General features: G+C 38.3%; 1 long non-coding RNA gene across 1 annotated transcript in view; it reads left to right on the top strand.

The window, feature by feature from the left end:
- The window catches only part of LOC145509740 (uncharacterized), a 57,427-nt gene extending 41,435 nt beyond the window's left edge, over positions 1-15,992 (top strand). The window contains exons 5-6 of the long non-coding RNA XR_014056374.1: positions 14,064-14,419; positions 15,440-15,992. This is a non-coding gene — a long non-coding RNA (uncharacterized LOC145509740). The remainder of the gene's footprint in view (positions 1-14,063; positions 14,420-15,439) is intronic.
- The last annotated feature ends 4,471 nt before the right edge of the window (positions 15,993-20,463 follow it).

The following is a 20,463-nucleotide window of genomic DNA, read 5'->3' as shown; positions in this document are numbered from 1 at the left end:
GGATTAATTAGCAATGTGGCTATTACATTTCCAAATATTGGAGGATTCTTCTTGTCAGTTTCTAATATAATTCCATCTTGCCAGAAAACATAATTTGTATGACTTGAATTCTTGTAAATGTATTGAGACTCATTTTGTAGTCTAGATTATGATCTATCTTAAAGAGTATTCTGTGTGAATTTAGATACAATGTATATTCTGCTGTTATTAGGAGAATCTTCCTTAAATATCAGTTAGCTTGAGTTTATTTATAGTAGACTTCAGGTATCTTATATCCTTACTGATTCTCTATCTACTTCTCTTTCAGTCATTAAGAAAAAGGTGTTGAGATCTCTGTCTATAGTTGTGGATTTTTCTATTTCTTTTTCCATTTCTGTGTATGCTTGCTTCATGTATTTTTAATCTCTGCTATCGGGGACATAAAAATTTAGGATTGTTTTCCTCTCAATTCCTCAACTTTATCTTTTGAAATGATCTTTTTTATTCCTGGTAATATCCTTTGCTTGGAAATTTATTTTGTCTAATATTACTACTCTAGCATTATTTTAAATTTGGATGTATTTGTTTCCATTGTTTCATCTTTCATCATTCTATAACTTTATTTAAAGTCATAGGTTTTTTTTTTTTAATAGACGGTGTATAATTAGTTCTGACTTTTCATCTGTGTTTCAGTTTGGATAATTAGCAACTCTATGTTTTCAAGTTTCCTGATGTTTTTCTTTTTATTTAGCTGATTTGGCTCTGCTCTTCAAACACAACCCTTTGGGGATGTTTCCTTAATATGCTGGGCCATCAGTGAGGTCTCTTCATTATGACTTAGCAGAACATACATATCTCTCAGCTCTTTGTAAACTTGGAGATTGCTTAGATTAAAAATTCCCTATAATTCTTCGCTTCCTGGCTTTGTCAGATGTGTGCCTGTGCTCAGGCATGTCCAATTCTTTGCAACCCCATGAACTGTAGCCCGGAGGCTTCTCTGTCAATGGGATTTTCCCAGCAAGAGTATTGGAGTGAGTTACCATTTCCTCTGGGGATCTTCCCAACCCAGGAGTTGAACCCACGTGTCCTGCATTGTAGGCAGATTCTTTACTGCTGAGCCACTTAGTGTGGTTTGCTTGGATTCCCCCTCTATGAACTATGATTTTTTTTTTTTTAAAAGGTCTGTAACCAGAAAGACAGTATGACTGTAACAGTTTCCTCAGTAATTTCCTTCTCTTCAGGGATCGCAATCATGTGCTGCCTGGTACCCAATGTCTGAAAACAGATGCTTCTTGTAAATTATCCTGTTTCCTATTTACTTATAGTGGGGGCAGCAAGTCTGCTACCATTTACTCCTTCATTGCAGAAGTGGAAATTCTCTTTCTAGTTTTTGATTCTGTTGATGTACTGAATTTCATTACTAATAGTGACATTGATATTTAAAATCCTTTTTATATTTGCATGCATAAATGAGGTTTGCTTATAATATTTTAATCCTTTTTTTCTTTGACTTAATATCAGTTCTGGTAATTTGCAAATTTATTTTGGACATTAAAATTTTTTACATGTTATTGAAAAATTTTTTAAACTTTGAATTTATACATTGTGTCTTAATTTTCCCAAGAAGGTATCTGTATCAAATGCTTTTTTTTAGGACGTGGAGGGTGTTTGATATCATTGACTGTCTGAAAAATTTTTTTAACTGAAGTTTAGTTTATATATAGTGTTGTGTTGCTTTCTCTATAGAACAAATTGATTCCATATATATATATATATATGTACATATATATCTGTATATTGGACTGATATATTTGAATTTTTTAACTTTTCTTTTTAAGTTTTCATTTTGCTAAATACTTTTCATTTCATCTAGCTTTTAAAATGTACTCATATATTTATATCTGTAATTCTTTTGTTATTTGGAAAATTTCCCCACTTATTTATGATCCTTTCTCATTTCTAATGTTTTAAAATTTGTTTAACATTTTTGGGTGTATTTGCTAAATTTGTGCCTATTTTTTCTTTCAAATAATACATTTTATTATTTTTAAAGTAGGTGGAAGTTTTTAGTGAAGGTTAGGAAAATAAAAGGGCTGAGGAAAGAAGACAACATTATATGCAGAGAGAGACAACACATGCAAAACATGCTGGCAAGAAGGGAAAGTTATGTGGGGTAATGAGATAGAAAGGGAAGAAGTGAAGAAGTTTGACAAACATCCTAAAAATTAGGCAAGAAACTTCTGAGTTGAAACAGTAGATGGTGAAAAACATTACAATATTTATAAGCTTCAGAGGCATGTAGTATAACCATATACTGAAGAAAATATTTTTAGCAGCTTTGGGTATATTGACATGTGCAGATATTGAAGACAGAAATATCTTCTTGGGGTGTTGTTGCAGAAGGTCAGGTGATAACACAGGTTAGTTTAGATGAGTTATTTTGAAAATGGAATAACAAACCCAAAATGATTATTGAGGAGCATATGACTGAACAACCACAAATGTGAGAATATATGTATGTGGTTTCAGTGGTGGGGAAGAGAAATTTAAAAAAGGAGAACACTACAAAGTGGTAAAGATTTTGAGAACTGGCGAGTGGTGTAATTAATAATGATAAAGAATTGTGCTAATGGAGGATGTGAGGATCTAGATGGAGTCAGCTCAGGATGCATAGTTAGTGTGAGATATTTAAGTGTTGATGTTCTACAGACATTCTAGAGACATGGATAAAATATTGGACCATTATCAAGGTCACCAATGACCTCAGGGGTCTTGCTACCCTATGCTTCTGGAAGCACTTTTATGTGATTGATAGCTGTCTTGGCTCTTTTCAATCCTGAAATTAGAGTGAGTCCTGATGTTTCTAGAAGACTCGTACCATGTGAGTGGGAGAAAGGTCAGGTAAATTAAAATTTTTTTAATGTGCTGGGAGATTAATATGGTTCACTTAGGGGTATTTGAAAATTAAAGATATCTTTATCAGGGAAAACTTATGGTCAAGAGAATAATGATATAGTTTTTAAATTCCTTTTTGTTTTTTGATGATCAACAGAAACACTCAATTCTGAAGGGAGGGCCCTGTGCTCTGGTGGTCCTTTCTTGTATTCTCTACCCTTGCTCTCACTGGAAAGGCCAGAGACTGTCACTGCAGCAACTGTAAATATAACATTAAGGTCTAGACTGACAATGTGCTATTATAACACTCTGACCTCACTGTTTTAAGTCTAGTAATAGCTGTTGTTTTAAAACACAGCATTTAACAGCAGTTGTTTTCCAAATAATGTAGCATGTTTTCCCTTACTCTAATAGCTTATTTAAAGAGCCATTTTCCCAAGTTACCCAGGGATGTTGGAAGTAATTTCTGCATTTCCCCTGGCTTATATTCTAGTTGTCAAAAAGTCAAAACACAAACACTAGCTGAACAGACTCAGTTGCATCTCAACATGGTAATTGTTAAATCACTCAGTAGGAAGAAAACCAAAAAAAAAAAAAGTCACACAAGGAGTTATTATTATGCATATGCATTTTTAATGTCTGATTCTCTGTATAACCTTAAATTACAATGCAGGTTAAATTTCCCTGGCTGATTTATAAGCATAATGTAAACTCTAGACACAGTTAATGATATTGCCGTGTAAAACTGTTCTGTTGCAAACTAAAGACCTTGCTTAGCACTGCAAAGCTCTGGGCTCATTTCAATGTGATCATTGAGGCACTATGCAGAGATTATGCATTTATTGTATTTTTTTCATGAATACATGAATGAATAATAAGTTCAACAAACAAGAGTTTCCTACTGGGAATGTCAAACAAATCATTCTGCAAAGTGCTCTGAATTTCAATCAATCACTCTCCATAACACTTGTCCCACTGAGGTCTTCAGCTTCAGCAGAGTCAGCACTTAGAAATCCTACAGACAGCCATGATAGGAGACACAGGGTATAAGAGTGTAAGAGTGCAGAAGACATATACCATTGAACTGTCCTGTTCTTTTTACAGGGCATCCTTGCTGAAGTCCCTATTGGTTGCTCCTGTATTGGTAGAGACCTAGTGTACTGGTGAATCATATACCTATAATCTTTCTTCCACCTTACCCCTGCTGTTACCTATAAGCTGAAATCTGGAAGCTTTAATGGTTAGCTCAGTGGAGGGAAAGTATCCACTTTAGGTGAATGGAAAAGACAGAGCAGCATTACTTATATGTGAAATATAAAATATGATACAAAGGAACTTATATACAAAACAGAAACAGACTCACAGATGTAGAAAAAAATTTGTGATTACCAAAGGGGAAAGGGGAGAAGGAGGGATAAATTAGGAACTGAGGATTAGCAAACACAGACTACTATGTATAAAATCAATAAACAAGAAGGACCTACTGTATAGCACAGGCCAACTATTTTCAATATCTTATGATGGAAAAGAATATGAAAAAATATATATATCTGAATCACTTTGCTGTATACCGGAAATGACTACAATGTTGTAAGTCAACTATACTTCAATTTTAAAAAAAAAAATGAAGAAAAAGAGGGATGGTATTACAACATTGTGATACTTTTATGACCCAGATGAATGGTGAGATTGGGCTGTTGAGTATGAAGACACCAGCAAAGACTTGTTCAGAGAGCATGGAATCTTCATCTTAGGAAGTATCACTTGATGTTCAGAAATTGAAGTTTGGTGCCTCTATCTTGGGGAATCCTTGTTTTCATATTAGAGGGTTCAGCACTGCTCTTCTGGGGTCTTGATTTATACTGACATAGAGGAAGGAGAGGCTTAAAGCAGAGAACAATCCTTTATTCGGTGTTGTTTGTCCAAAGGTAGTTTTAGGACATACAGCTCTTTCTATGATCTGTTTCCTCTTTCTGTCCTTTTGCCCACATTGTGACCTGCAGCAAGTACTGCTGATGTCGAGAACACCCCCAGAAGGGGATGCCAGTTGGAGGTAGAGTTCCTGTGGCTTGAGGTTGCATGTTCCATATGAAGAAACTTGACCGTGTATGAAGGAAGCTTACTCTTCATCGCCTACCAAATCAACAAATACCAACAAATTGAGTGAATTCCAAAGGCTGTGATAGTCAGATTTCTACTTCAACATCAGTACAAATGCTTGTTTTATTTATAGCTTCTAAAATAAGAATCATATTCTTACTAACTCTTATTAGATCCTTCTGGCCACAGGACCTGCTCCATATCTGTGGGATCAGATATTGCTTGTCAGTTTTCATGGAGCATGGCGTGCCAAGCATAGTGATTACTTAATACAAGTTGATTCTGTTCTTCTCTTCCTATTCTTTTACATTCTTCACACAAACAAATACCAACAGTTACAAATTTATCAAGTTTTGTTACAAAGATGCCTTCCCCACTATGAATCTGATATGAATAAATAATGTTATTCATTGCATTTTCTATAGAAGAAAGTAACTGGATGAAATGTTAACAAGCATTTCAACCTCCAGGGCAGGCCCTGGATTATTCATTTTGGGTTGAAGAGTGTTTCCTATGGAAACGGGCTCTCAGAATTCTATAATGGGCTGATTGCCTGATTGGCTGTGTAGCATAAAACAAATGATATGACCTTTGTGAGACTCAGTTTTCTCATCTATAAAATGCAACAGTTGAACAGATTTTTTCCAAGGACACTTTGGTAATATAGCATAGTTTTAAGAGCAAAAATTCTGAATCTAACTGCTTGAGGTTCAAGTTCTTAGAGCTGTTATTATACTTACTCACTCTGTGCTTCAGCATTCTCATCTGTGGAAAGGTCAGTCTAAGGATCAAATGAGTTGGCCATTCTAAGGATCTGTCCTTTTCACAGATCTGTAAATGTAAGCTATTTTGGATTCTGACTTCCGTGGCTTTAATAATAATCAACAATATTTAATAATAATATCTACTGTTGATTGAGTAGTTAAAATGGACTGAATATCATTTACATTATCTTGTGAAAATATCACAATAAATCTACGATGAATGTACCATAATCATCTCCATTTTACAAGTGAGGAAATGAGGCTGAGGGCTGAGCTAGTTCCCCCCGGGTCTGGCAATTTGTAAGGAACTAACGCTGAATGCTAGTTAGGAACCAGCTCTGCGTGCCTGCTCTCCTTCCACTGTCCATTCTTACCCCACCCTCTCTCTCCAGGGCTCTTCTTCAACAGCCTGAAGGGTTTGCTGGAAGACAAAGGCAGGCAGAGTGAGGAGGGAGGCTCCTTTGCTTAGCTTTGTGTCACACTGAAAAATACTCTGCTGAATTGATTTCCACCAGTTTCTTCGCTGACTTTGGTTTCACGTTTTGTCAGTGTTGATCTCAATGGGTTCCAGCTCTTTTCTTCTCCTGAGCTAAGCCACGATGACCCTGCTTCTGAATTAAGCCCAAGTTCAGCGTGTTAGTGTTGCTGCTCTCCTCCTTTGCTCCCTGTTGCTTTCACGGCCCTGTTTGTTACTCTTTCAATCTTCTTTTCTTCTCTCTCCCTCACTGTGTCTGCTCCTTCTCAGGAATATAACTCTGACTTACATTGTACACTCATCATCATTTCCTGTGGTTTCCCCCTTTATTGTGTGTTTGTGTGTGTGTGTGTGAGAGAGAGAGAGTGAGTGAGAGAGCAAGACACTAGAGGGAAGAGGAGGAGGAGAGCGGGAGAGAAAGGGAAAGAGAGATAGAAGCACTGCACTGTCTTTTCTGTAGTTTACCCATCAGAAATACACTCAACGCTCTGTGGTGAGTGACAGCATATCCATTTCTTACTTGAGAGTCCAAGCAGATTCCAAATGATGGTAAGCAAGAGATAAAACTATGGCATGTTTCTCAAAGTCCATTTAAGTCATTTATTTCTGCCGAGTCTTTGAAGTCAGGATTTGTTGTCTTAGGAGAGCACATTACACTCTCTAAAGAGTGGGGAGTCCAGTGCTGCTTCACCCAGAGGCAAGCATATTTAGATAGTTGATTTACAAAGGCAAGCACACTCTCTATTACTGATTATAGTGCTTATTTTAAATAAAAATGTACAGCTCTAGTCTCTGCCATACTTTTAATTGACCATCAGAAGATTGTGACTAAGGAGGCAGTGAGCAGCTGGAAAGAACATCAGGTTATCTAAAGTGGGTTTACCTTTGAATTTCCAAATCAAATAGGTAAAGGATTCTAATATTTGGCTCTCCTATTGTGGCTACACAGTGAGGCAGAAGTCCACATCTGGACCAGAGAGGGAAGAGATTCCTGTTTCACTTTGCAGTACTCTCCCATTTCTCTTTTAGTTACTGATATGCACTGAAGGGCATGTGTGTTTAGTATTCATAGGGACAAATGTAAATCAATATAGTGAGAGCTGACAGACAGGACCGGAGAAGGCGATGGCACCCCACTCTACTACTCTTGCCTGGAAAACCCCATGGACGGAGGAACCTGGTAGGCTACAGTCCATGGGGTTGCGAAGACTCAGACACGACTGAGCCACTTCACTTTCACTTTTCACTTTCATGCATTGGAGAAGGAAATGGCCACCCACTCCAGTGTTCTTGCCTGGAGAATCCCAGGGACAGGGGAGCCTAGTGGGCTGCTGTCTATGGGGTCGCACAGAGTCGGACACGACTGAAGCAACTTTGCAGCAGCAGCAGCAGCAGCAGACAGAACACTTGACTGGGGAATGAGAGTTTGGGGCATTCTAAACACATTTCATCACTAATAAAAAGTTTGAAGGGTGAGACACATTGCAATTATTACCCCTTAAATGTAGAAATTACAAAAACACAGGTCTCTGTCAAGCTGATTATAGATATACAAAAAACTCTCTTTTTGTCCATGAAACATAATTTGTTTTCTTTTGCAGCTTGTGGAGTGGTAACTTAACTGCTGTCGAAACTGTCTCTCTACTTCTGACTTTTCTCCTCTGTCTCCTCTGCTTTAAAGATTAAAGTTATTTTAGAATTAAAATAATCCATGCTAACTGCACTTCTAAATATTCTTTTTGAAGTGTTTGTGCACATACAGTATCATCAGAAGTCTTTTCTTGGATGTCTATGTCCTTCAAAATGTGAACAAAATCCATTTTGATACGAGAGGTTTACTAGTTGGCCCTTAAGCTGTCATCTTGTCCAAACAACAGATCCTCCTTCCTTCCTGTCAACCAGGGTCTCCACTTAAATATCATCAGACCTCTAAACCAAACATACTCAGTAAAACTCATCATCTCTTTTCTTTTGTTGTTCGAAACTCAATCCTCCCACTATTGTATTGTTCCCAGTTAACAGCTTCATCACTTTTTACAACTGCCCTACTAGACACTTTGTATATTGTACAGGAGGCAGGGATCAAGACCATCCCCAAGGAAAAGAAATGCAAAAAGGCAACATGGTTGTCTGAGGAGGCCTTACAAATAGTGGTGAAGAGAAGAGAAGCAAAAGACAAAGGAGAAAAGGAAAGATATACTCATTTGAATGCAGAGTTCCAGAGAATAGCAAGGAGAGATAAGAAAGCCTTCCTCAGTGATCAATGCAAAGAAATAGAGGAAAACCAGAGAATGGGAAAAACTAGAGATCTCTTCAAGAAAATTAGGGATACCAATGGAATATTTCATGCAAAGATGGGCACAATAAAGGACAGAAATGGTATGGACCTAACAGAAGCAGATGATATTAAGAGGTGGCAAGAATACACAGAAAAACTATACAAAAAAGAACTTCATGACCCAGATAATCACAGTGGTGTGATCACTCACCTAGAGCCAGACATCCTGAAATGTGAACTCAAGTGGACCTTAGGAAACATCACTATGAACTAAGCTAGTGGAGGTGATGGAATACCAATTGAGCTATTTCAAATCTTGAAAGATGTTGCTGTGAAAGTGCTGCACTCGATATGCCAGCAAATCTGGAAAACTCAGCAGTGGCCACAGGACTGGAAAAGGTCAGTTTTCATTCCAATCCCAAAGAAAGGCAATGCCAAAGAATGCTCCAACTACTGCACAATTGCACTCATCTCACATGCTAGTAAAGTAATGCTCGAAATTCTCCAAGCCAGGATTCAAGAATACATGAACTGAGAACTTCCAGATGTTCAAGCTGAATTTAGAAAAGTCAGAGGAACCAGAAATCAAATTGCCAACACCCATTGGATCATCAAAAAAGCAAGAGAGGTCCAGAAAAGCATATACTTCTGCTTTATTGACTATGCCAAAGCCTTTGACCATTGGACCACAACAAACTCTGTAAAATTCTGAAAGAGATGGGAATACCAGACCACCTGACCTGCCTCTTGAGAAACCTGTATGCAGATCAGGAAGCAACAGTTAACACTGGACATGGAACAACAGACTGGTTCCAAATCGGGAAAGGAGTATGTCAAGGCTGTATATTGTCACCCTGTTTATTTAACTTATATGCAGAGTACATCATGAGAAATGCTGGGCTGAATGAAACACAAGCTGGAATCAAGATTGCCAGGAGAACTATCAATAACCTCAGATATGCAGATGACACCACCCTTATGGCAGAAAGCGAAGAAGAACTAAAGAGCCTCTTGATGAAATTGAAAGAGAAGAGTGAAAAAGTTGGCTTAAAGCTCAACATTCAGAAAACTAAGATCATGGCATCCAGTTCCATCACTTCATGGCAAAGAGATGGGGAAACAGTAGAAACAGTGACAGGCTTTACTTTTGGGGGCTCCAATATCACTGCAGATGGTGCTTGCAGCCATGAAATTAAAAGACTCTTGCTCCTTGGAAGAAAAGTTATGACCAACCTACATAGCATATTAAAAAGCAGAGACATTACTTTACCAGCAAAGGTCCATCTAGTCAAGGCTATGGTTTTTTCAGTAGTCATTATGGATGTGACAGTTGGACTATAAAGGAAACTGAACACTGAAGAACTGATGCTTTTGAACTGTCTTATTGGAGTAGACCGGAGAAGGCAATGGCACCCCACTCCAGTACTCTTGCCTGGAAAATCCCATGGACGGAGGAGCCTGGTGGGCTGCGGTCCATGGGGTCGCTAAGAGTCGGACACGACTGAGCGACTTCACTTTCACTTTTCCCTTTCATGCACTGGAGAAGGAAATGGCAACCCACTCCAGTATTCTTGCCTGGAGAATCCCAGGGACGGGGGAGCCTGGTGGGCTGCCGTCTATGCGGTCGCACAGAGTCGGACACGACTGAAGTGACTTAGCAGCAGCAGCAGCATTGGAGTAGACTCTTGGGAGTCCCTTGGACTGCAAGGAGATCCAACCAGTCCATCCTAAAGGAATCAGTCCTGAATGTTCATTGGAAGGACTGATGTTGAAGCTGAAACTCCAATACTTTGGCCACTTGATGCGAAAAGACCCTGATGCTGGGAAAGATTGAAAGCAGGAGGAAAAGGGAATGACAGAGGATGAGATGGTTGGATGGCATCACCAACTCAATGGACATGAGTTTGAGTAAACTCTGGGAGTTGGCGATGGACAGGGAGGCCTGGTGTGCTGCAGTCCATGGGGTTGCAAAGAGTCAGACACGACTGAGTGACTGAACTGAATTGAACTAGACACTTTGGAATTAGTTGCAGCTTTTTCTGTTTCTCCCCATTCTTCCTCCCCACTGCTGGGGCACAAACTCATTTTTCTTGGTTTAGACGTTGTACCTGTTCTGTCTGTGCCTTTCCTACCACTTCAGGTTCTTATCATCTCATCACTGGATGACTTCAACGTCCTTTTAACAGAAACCCCTGTGTTCAGCCTCTTTTCTCTTAAATCCATTCTTCCAATTGAGGCCAGGGAAGTAGTTCTAAAGTCAGGGCTCATGTCATTCCCAACATTTGTCATGGCTAACCTTTGCATGAGACCAAAGTCTAAAGAAAGCACGCTCGTGGCACGTTCTCTTCCCAGTGTATTCACCATATATCCTGCCCTACACTGAACAAACTGCTCACTTTCACTGTTCTTTCAAATCACCATGAAATTTTATATATCTGTGCTACTTTTTTGACTAAAATGCCCTTCCATTTATCCGAAGGGACCATGTCTGTTTCATCCAGTGTTAAATCCCAACAACCCAAAACAGTGTGGAGCACGGAATGAATACAGAGATGAAAACTCATTTTCCCGAGGACACAAATACAGGCAAGAAAGAGCTAGAAATTGGATGTGTTGATTCTTATCCTTCTAATTTTTGTTCCAAAATATTTGATGATTCAAAGATTTGAGAAAACATGTTTCCCAAGCTGTGTCAAGGAGATTCACTGGCCTTTAGTTGTTTAGCCCAGAGACTTTATACAATATATATTAAATGCAAGTTGGCATTTTCTGGGGGCTACAGGAAAGACATAGGGAATACATTGGGTTTCATTCTCTCTCTGATTCTAACATCATAAATGTAACTATATTAGTGCTTCTCAAAATTTAATGTCCATCTAACCAACCCCTGCCGGGATCTTGTTAAAATATGGATGCTGCTCTAAGAGGCCCAGTGACATCTGAGGTTCTGCGTTTCTAGCATGTTCCCAGTGGTGGCCATAGTGCTGATCCCTGAACACATACTTCATGTAGCAAGGAGCTGGATAATTAGATACAGCCCAACCAGGTTCCCTGGAGGAGGGCATGGCAACCCACTCCAGTATTCTTGCCTGGAGAATCCCATAGACAGGGGAGCCTGGTGGGCTACTGTCCCTGGGGTCACAAAGCGTCAGACACGACTGAAGTGACTTAGCATGCATGCACCCAGGTTAACTAGTGTTTTTCTCTTTTGCTAAGAAATTTGTTGGATTTTAAAGATTTCTCTTCTCTATATCCCATGATAGTCTATAGAAATCAAAGTTCAATTATTATAACAATATGCAGAACAAATTATCTCGAGGCAATATGATGTCAATCAAACCATAGTACAGATTGATGATAAACATGATGGTTGGGAAACATTGTTCATCTACAGCAGTTCTCTTCTCCAGTCTTATTTCAGAGGAGTTTTCCAAACTGCTGATTCTCCATGCCGATGCAGTAATCACGTCAGTATTTCTTCAAGGAGATCCTTAGTATCATTAATCTGAAGCGGCATCAAAACTAATCTGGAGAATGCACTATGAAGATATTGGTAGCTACACTTTAATGAAAGTATGATTCCCTCCCTTTACCCAGGTGTCTATCTCCACATAGTAACTCCATTAGGGGTGATGTCATCTATCACTGCTTGACCAGCTGTATTCAGAGTGGTGAAATGCAAACCTTTAATCTCACTGTTACCTGATGGACTTTGAAGAATTCAGAATATGACTAACCATATACAATATCAAAAAGAGACATAACAACTATCAGTAGTCAGTGAAACCTCTGGGCCTAGACTGCAATGCCTTTCAGCAATGCCATTGTTGTTTAAGCTGATCAGTGTCTCATTACTGATGAGTAATATTAAATTTGGTTATGTAACTATTGCACTGTATTAGTGAGTAATGTGGGTACATATTTTAGTTGTATAATCTCTACACCCCCAGCTTTATTGATTATTGATTTTTTTTTAAGGAAACTGACAATAAAAGACAACATGGATAGTAAATAGTTTGGTTCTTAAAGATACTTCTATGTACTACATAGGCTCTATTTATTTATTTATTTTTTTAAAATAAATTTATTTATTTTAGTTGGGGGCTAATTACTTTACAATATTGTAATAGTTTTTGCCATACATTGACATGAATCAGCCATGGGTTTACATGTGTTCCCCTTCCTGGACCCCCCACCCACCTCCCTCCCCATCCCATCCCTCTGGGTCATCCCATTGCCCCGGCCCTGAGCCCTTGTCTCATGCATCGAACATGGAATGGTGTTCTGTTTCACATATGATAATATACATGTTTCAATGCTATTCTCCCAGAACGTCCCACCCTCACCTTCTCCCTCAGAGTCCATAAAATTGTTCTATGCATCTGTGTCTCTTATTCTGTCTCGCATATAGGGTTATCGTTACCATCTTTCAAATTCCATATATATGCATTAGTATACTGTATTATTGACTCTATTTAAAGATAAGTCTTACTGAAAGTTAAAATAACACAGAGTAATTCCCACTATAACTGGATTGATCTAAGAATGGGGGTTTACTGAGTCTGGGAAGGAAGTAGAGTGATTACTATGGGCTAAGATTTGTTTTATCTGTCTGGTTACTGGCAGTGCTCAGAACTTTATGAACAATGCTGGATATTGAACTATTAAATTTGATGGTCATAGAATGATTTTAAAACTTAGTAACAAGTCCTCTTAAGTGTTATGCGTGCTTGCTAAATCACTTTAGTCGTGTCCATCTCTTTGTGACCCTATGGACTGTAGCCCGTCAGGCTCCTCTGTCCATGGGGATTTTCCAGGCAAGAATATTGGAGTTGGTTGCTGTGCCCTCCTTCAGAGGATTTTCCCAATCCAGGGATCGGACCCATGTCTCTTATATCTCCTGCATTGGCAGGCAGATTCTTTACCACTAGTACCACCTGGGAATCCCCTTAAATCTTAAAAGGGAACTCCAATTTCTGCAACTCACAGAAGATGAAATACTTGGTTGTTGACATGAAAATGGTCTGTTTTGGTAATGTTTTGAAAATTAACTTTCCCCCAGTCATCGACCCTCCCCTCTTCCTCACCATTTCTAGACTGTTGGCATTCTGGTATGATTGTTCAATGTGTTCCATTGGATCACACCAAATTTCTATTATTATCCTGGTTTTGAGGGAATGGTGTAGGCTGGAGCTGTTCACCTGGAAATGGAAAAGATGATGTTCAGGAGGAAATAGTTATTGCACTGTTTTTTGTTTTTTTGCCCTGTAACTAAGAATCTGTCTGTGTATTTGACATTTCAGTGGTAAGACAGTTCCCAAGGTTCTGTTGGGGAAAAAAGTGGATGCTGAGTGACTGACCACATCTCCTTACAGCTGGTAGTTTATATCCAAGTATATATCTCAAAGTTCACTTGAGTGATTTGACTGAACACTTTTCATGGGTGGTGGGCTCTGGGGGAGGTTCTTCTCTGCTGTGCCTGGAGGAGATGGGCTGTTGAGGGAGGTAGGGTGGAAAGTACGTATTGCTGAAGTGTGCAGTTGGGAGCCACATATTCTTCTTTCATTTTCAGGCTTTTTCTCTGCCTAACAGCTCTGACTGATGGCAATGAGGGAGGAGGTTTTGGTACATGTTTGGTGTTTCCTAAAGCACTCTGGAGGAAGAACAAAACATCCTCTTGAAGGCGTTCTCTGCAGAACCCATTTCAGGATTAAACAGTTTGAGGCTCTGTTATGACTTTCATGGAGCCATGTCTGTTTTCCTATTGAGGTCATCATCTCCTGTTCCCCACTGAATCCAAGGAAGGTGTGAGTCACTGTCAATGAAAATCACACTGGGAATAGATGATGTTGCCCTGTCAGAACCCAGAGTTGGGTGTTCCTGTATATGATGTGTTGGACAACCTGATGAGCCTGTAAAGGTTTACAAGTAAGTATATGTGTGTTTTAAGTAAATATGAATGAATTTAAGATAGCTTTCATTTTGGGCCTGGCCTGCGAACCAGGACACCTGGAACTCTGCTATTAATGGACTTTGTAATTTTGGGTGAGCAGCTTGATGTTTTGAAGTTTCCATTTTTCCATTTAAAAATAAGATTGCACGATCTCTAAGGTCCATTTTGGCAAACTGGTTCTATAATTCTCCTTTAATTTACCACAAAGAGTGCTCAGCCAGAGAACTCTGTGAAAGCTTGTTTTTATCTTAAGATCTATCTGATGAATATCACCAATGTAAAAAATAAATCACTATCAGGTGCATATGGTATTTGTAGTGTTATTTGTTTCTTAAAGGCTAATCTTCAGTAAACTACTTGATCATTTGGTATGCAACATGCTCTTGTGTATTACATACTGTATTTGTATTTTATATTTGGAAATGCCATTGAACATTGCATATGGTTGTTCTGAATTTGTCAATAATGTTCAATATGCATTCCATATGTGAACAGCCATGCAATCCTTGCATGGTGATACCCTTTTGCACTTTTAATAGAGTGTAATTAATGTTTTGTACAATCAATGCACACGTATTTCCTAGTCTTGTACCTTCCCAAGTTATACTTTTAAGATGGAAATGATGATTAGAGCAGTTCTGTATAGTAAAACAGCTAACTTTATTTACTTATGTAGCTAACTGACCCTAACGAGTAGTATTTTTCAGGGAAAAATCTGTAATAATATTATTAACTTTTTAGGAATATTTTTGAGTAGCAAACTCATATGTATTTAGCTTGGATATTATTAAATCTTAGTTAAATATGACTTTTCAAATCTTATTTCAATTCTTCAAAGCTCATATTTTGATAAGGGTAAATTTCTCTAATTGTGAACACAATTATTTACACAGTCTCCATATTAATACTATTTTATTATGAAAGCTAAAGAAGATTAAAAATTAGTGATAATTCATATTCTTTTGACTTCAGTGTGTATATTTTAATTTTTACAGCATGTACTGGGAAGAGCTTTATCTTGTGTGAGAAAGCATCAAATTTTATGGTTATGAATTAGCTATGAAGTCTCATTTTCAAGGAGCCATTCAGGACATATGCTGGCACATTCTGTTACCAGCTAGTGATCCAAATGGAGAAAAAATTTCCATGAGAAAGGCAAATTGTCTAATGAAAAGGACCCTAATAATCCAGAGGAGCCTATTGAAAACATTTCAGATTGTCCAGGTTGATGATATGCATTTTGAAATATTTTAAATCAGAAGTCTTTGTCGTTGATCGCTGTGTTTTGTTAATGACCTCACTGTTTCACTCTCTTAAGTAAAAGCATGCCCTGTTCTGAACAACATGTTTATTTAAGACAAAGAGGTCCTTCTCCCTTGCTGCCAGCTGAAGCACATACCCTGTCTGCTCTGCTGCACCACTCATTTTTCTGACTCATCTTCAGGTTCAAAAAATTACGTATTTGTTTGGCTGTTTGCAAAAACCTCGCAGTATTGTTTTTCTCATGTCTGAATTTGTTCGTATTAAAGCTTTCATAATACCCTTCAGTTTCTGTGTTAAACCGATGTTTAAATTGGAAAGCAAGTGGGAACTTTGGCAGTTGAGATAATTCACTTCATCTGGTGGCCAGCTCTGTTAACAATCACATCATATGCCAGCACTTAGACAAGATGAAAAGAGCCCTCAGGGCACTAAAGCTACACGTTCGGAGTGGAGGGAAAATACAGTTACAGTTCTTTGTTTCATCATTTTATTCTCTAAAATGGGAAATTATTTTGACCGGAATCTTAAAGTGTTCAAAGAATGATTTAAAGGTTATGTGGTGGCTTCGCCGTGGAAGCTGAATGCAGATTTTTGATCAGTATGCTGGACGGAAATTGTTGCACCCCATGTCAGCAAATGATGTCTTTTATTCTCTGTGTATTGAGTGCTGTGAGGAAATGGTGATATTGTTAGCATATGAATAGCATCAAAGCCGTCCATTGGAAGATAAACCTCCATCTTCTGAAATAGATTCGGGGCCTGCCCTCCTGCATGAAAGTGCCTCTCTTGCCAACAGTATGCTCCCTCTAACCCCTGAGCGGTTTCTTCCAGAACAGGCACGTTGATATTCTGCACCGAGTTTGCTGGTGCATGACTGCGCATTCCATCACTTAGGAGAGAACATTTTCACATCAGATTGGCTTTCTACAGGAGGCAAGGGAGGAAGGCTATTAGCTAAAATAAATTTTATATTTTAAAGTTTGTGGCGAGGTGGAATTGACATTTTCTTTATGGTTTTTATTATTATTTGTCCTAAAAATGAGAGACTGATCTAAGCCGTTGACAAGAAATAGAGTGGGTAACTGCCTCTTCATGTCTGAATGCAGACACGACTCTCTTTCACTCTTGCTGGATTCTTCAATCAATCCTGACATGTCAGCCAGACACAATTTAAAAATAATGCATCGGTCCCCTTCTTCTTTGTGTGCATGTTATTGGAGGTTGATAAGTCCTCCTCATCAAGCTCCTTCTCTTTCCACCTGTCCTGATGATCAACAAATCCTGCGGCTACTCAAGATGGAATTTTAGTTCCACGGCAGAATTACTGGGGCTTTTAAGAGCACCAGCCACATCAAATAGGTCCTGAGATGATAAACTGACAGCCCATAACAGGGCAAGTAATTCCAGATGCCTTGGATGTTTAGTCTATTAGCTCATTGGGACATGTAAGGAACAGTCAGTTTCCATTAATGTTCAATTTATTATTGGCTAAGATGCTTAGGGTATGATGCTGCTAGTCATTTCCTATAACAACTTTATTTATAGAGGAAGTCTTTTCTGAAAGGTACATGGCTAGAACTTCGTTTCTGAGCTCATATGTTATGCTGACCAAAAATGTCTGTCAAAACTTAAATCAGTGTCACAGGTTATATTTTCATTTTCATTACTCTTGGAGTCATTTTTTTAAAAAAATCACGTTGCCAGCGGTTATATTGACATTGAGCAAAGTTTAGGTCAGCTCAATTCCAGCCTATGGTTTAGAAATAAGCAGAGCATAATGTTGACATGATTAATTTCCAGTTACGTATTCTGTGTGGTTTCTCTTGCATGTTTAAAGACATATCCGTGTACAAAAGCAAAGAAACAACACCTTTGTTTTATAAAGAGTTGAATATACTCTTGATGGAAAACTGTTTTATACGTTACTGTAATAGAAGACCTTTCCTTACTTTCTAGCTCTCACTCACACTAAGTAAATGTTCCCATGGTCTCCCTGAGTGATACACACTGAGAAAGTGAATCTTGGTGAATCAACTTTGTCTGATTGTGAGATTCTGGATTGCTTCCAAGTGGGAGGTTGGAATCGAAAGAATGAACACAATGGCTTCAGGGACATGTTAGGAATATCAAGTACTATCTCCAGATTTTCTAATTAGTATTCAAGACAAATGCTCAGGAAATTGTAAGAGTGTACCTGATTCAACTCAAATTTTAAACATAGTGGATTTTAATAAGAATTAGTATTCTGACTTTTAGGTGATACTATTTTAGGCTTCAGCTTATTTAGTTATATTTTAAGGCTCAACTTGTTTCTTTCTAATTTTTTTTTTTTAACCCACATATTGATGAGCACATGTCATTCTCTGAACTAGATTTTCCTCTCTGATGAAGAAACTGTTTCATATAAACCTAATCAAAGAAGGTGAAAAGATTCAATACTTAATTCAAAAATGAGTAAGTCATGGGAATGGTAGGGCATAAGAGCCTGCTTGTTTTTCTAATTATTTGATCATAATATCCGATGTAAATTTAACAATTTATACATTTTAAACAATGCTTTATGCAGAACTTGGGAGGGCAGAGCTTGGAAAGAACCAAGTGATTTTACTGATAAAAAGAATAGTCTTACTTAATGATGTCAGAGTTGGATGAGCTGATAGTTTCATAAGTCAGAGATTTCAAGGCATCTAAATTACTGTGAATTATTGCCAGCTATCTTGATTGTTTGGGATAGCTGTTAAACATCACACACAGTCATTAATCCCCAGGCTGGCAAAAAAGATGATTAGAGTGGCCTGTAAAAATAAGAACTATCATACTAGCAGATTAAAAAAAATCACTTGGCCAAGTATTGTTTTGAGACTAAATAGAGTATGGAAAAATGTTCCACCAGTGCATTTCAGAGCATATACCCCACCCTTTTCTGTAAATAATGATTAAATAAGGTCATATTTCTGCCCTGGAATCAGGACTTTAGTGATTTGGTAATTTGCCAGCAAGTCTAGGGACTAATTTTAGAGCCTGATTAAGCTTTGAAAGCATCTGTATATGTTTCATTCTATAATATTACTAATAATCTCAACTCCCCAAACCCACCATTTTCTTTGGTTAGGCAAGAATTCCTTTTTAAGGTCACAGAGAAATTTCAAGCTTCTAATTATGAACCTCAAAAAATTACAGAGGGAACAAAAGTGAGAGAGAGAGAGAGATAAAGAGAGAGATTCCCTGTGTGATCATGTGTCTGTGGGGAGGGGCAAGAGATAGCTGAATAATTTCTAAGCCACCTTCAAACTGTATTTTTATTCAGAAGTTTACTGAATTATCTCTAGTTCTCTTTTAAACTATTTCCTTTCTATTCTTACAAAGCATCATTATTTAGCAAGGACTTCAGAACACTTTTATTTCAAAAAAGATAGCAGCCTATATCTGGTGTGCTGTGCTTAGTCGCTCAGTCAAGTCCAACTCTTTGCAACCCCATGGACTCTAGGCCACCAGGCTTCTCTGTCCATGGGGATTCTTCAGGCAAGAATACTGGAGTGGGTTGCCATGCCCTCCTCCAGGGGAATCTTCCCAAATCAGAGATCAAACCCAGGTCTCACTCATTGCAAGCAGATTCTTTACCATCTGAACTATCAGGGAAGCCCAAGAATACTGGAGTAGGTAGCCTATCCCTTCACCAGGGAAACTTCCTGACCCAGGAGTTGAACAGGGGTCTCCTGCATAGAAGGTGGATTCTTTACCTGCTGAGCTACCAGGGAAGCCCAACAGCCTATATAAACTACATATAATTCTTCAGGAACAGCTTTTTTATCTCAACATTTAAAAAATTAGATCCCTATTTTTTTTTTTTTTTGCTTTATTCAAATTATATATTAAATGGTCAAATGAAATATTTGGGAGAGTTAATAATTAGGAAAAGCATGCAGAAACATCTAGGTACTTAATGGGGAAACAATGGAAACAGTGACGGACTTTATTTTTGGGGGCCCAAAATCACTGCAGATGGTGACTGCAGCCATGAAATTAAGAGAGTCCTGTTCCTTGGAAGAAAAGTTATGACCAACCTAGACATAATATTAAAAAGCAGAGACATTACTTTGCCAGCAAAGGTCCATTAGTCAAAGCTATGGTTTTTCTAATAGTCATGTATGGATGTGAGAGTTGGACTATAAAGAAAGCTGAGTGCTGAAAAATTGATACTTTTGAACTGTGGTGTTGGAGAAGACTCTTGAGAGTCCCTTGGACTGCAAGGAGATCCAACCAGTCCGTCCTAAAGGAAATCAGTCCTGAATGTTCATTGGAAGGACTGATGCTAAAGCTGAAACTCCAGTACTTTGGCTATCTAATGCAAAGAACTGACTCACTAGAAAAGAGCCTGATGCTGGGAAAGATTGAAGGTAGGAGGAGAAGGGGACAACAGAGGATGAGATGGTTGGATGGCATCACCGCCTCAATGGACATGAGTTTGAGTAAGCTCTGGGAGTCGGTAAGGGATAGGGAAGTCTGGCGTGCTGCAGTCCATGAGGTTGCAAAGAGTCAGACATGACTGAGAGACTGAACTGACTGACTTAAGGAAATGTTTTAATGTATGTGTATGGCTCAAAAATATACTAACATGATTTAAAATATGCTACTTTATGAATCAAGCAGAAATCTTGCTTTATAATAGGGAAACATTTTGAGTACCAAAGAAATGATTATAAATTATTTTTCCTTATTGAATAACTAGGAGTTATTGAATCAGTTCAGTTCTGTT

This window comes from Giraffa tippelskirchi, chromosome 6 (assembly GCF_054371585.1).
Source record: "Giraffa tippelskirchi isolate mGirTip1 chromosome 6, T2T-mGirTip1v1.2.pri, whole genome shotgun sequence".
Lineage (NCBI taxonomy): Eukaryota > Metazoa > Chordata > Mammalia > Artiodactyla > Giraffidae > Giraffa > Giraffa tippelskirchi.
This window is presented reverse-complemented; position numbering and strand designations above follow the sequence as displayed.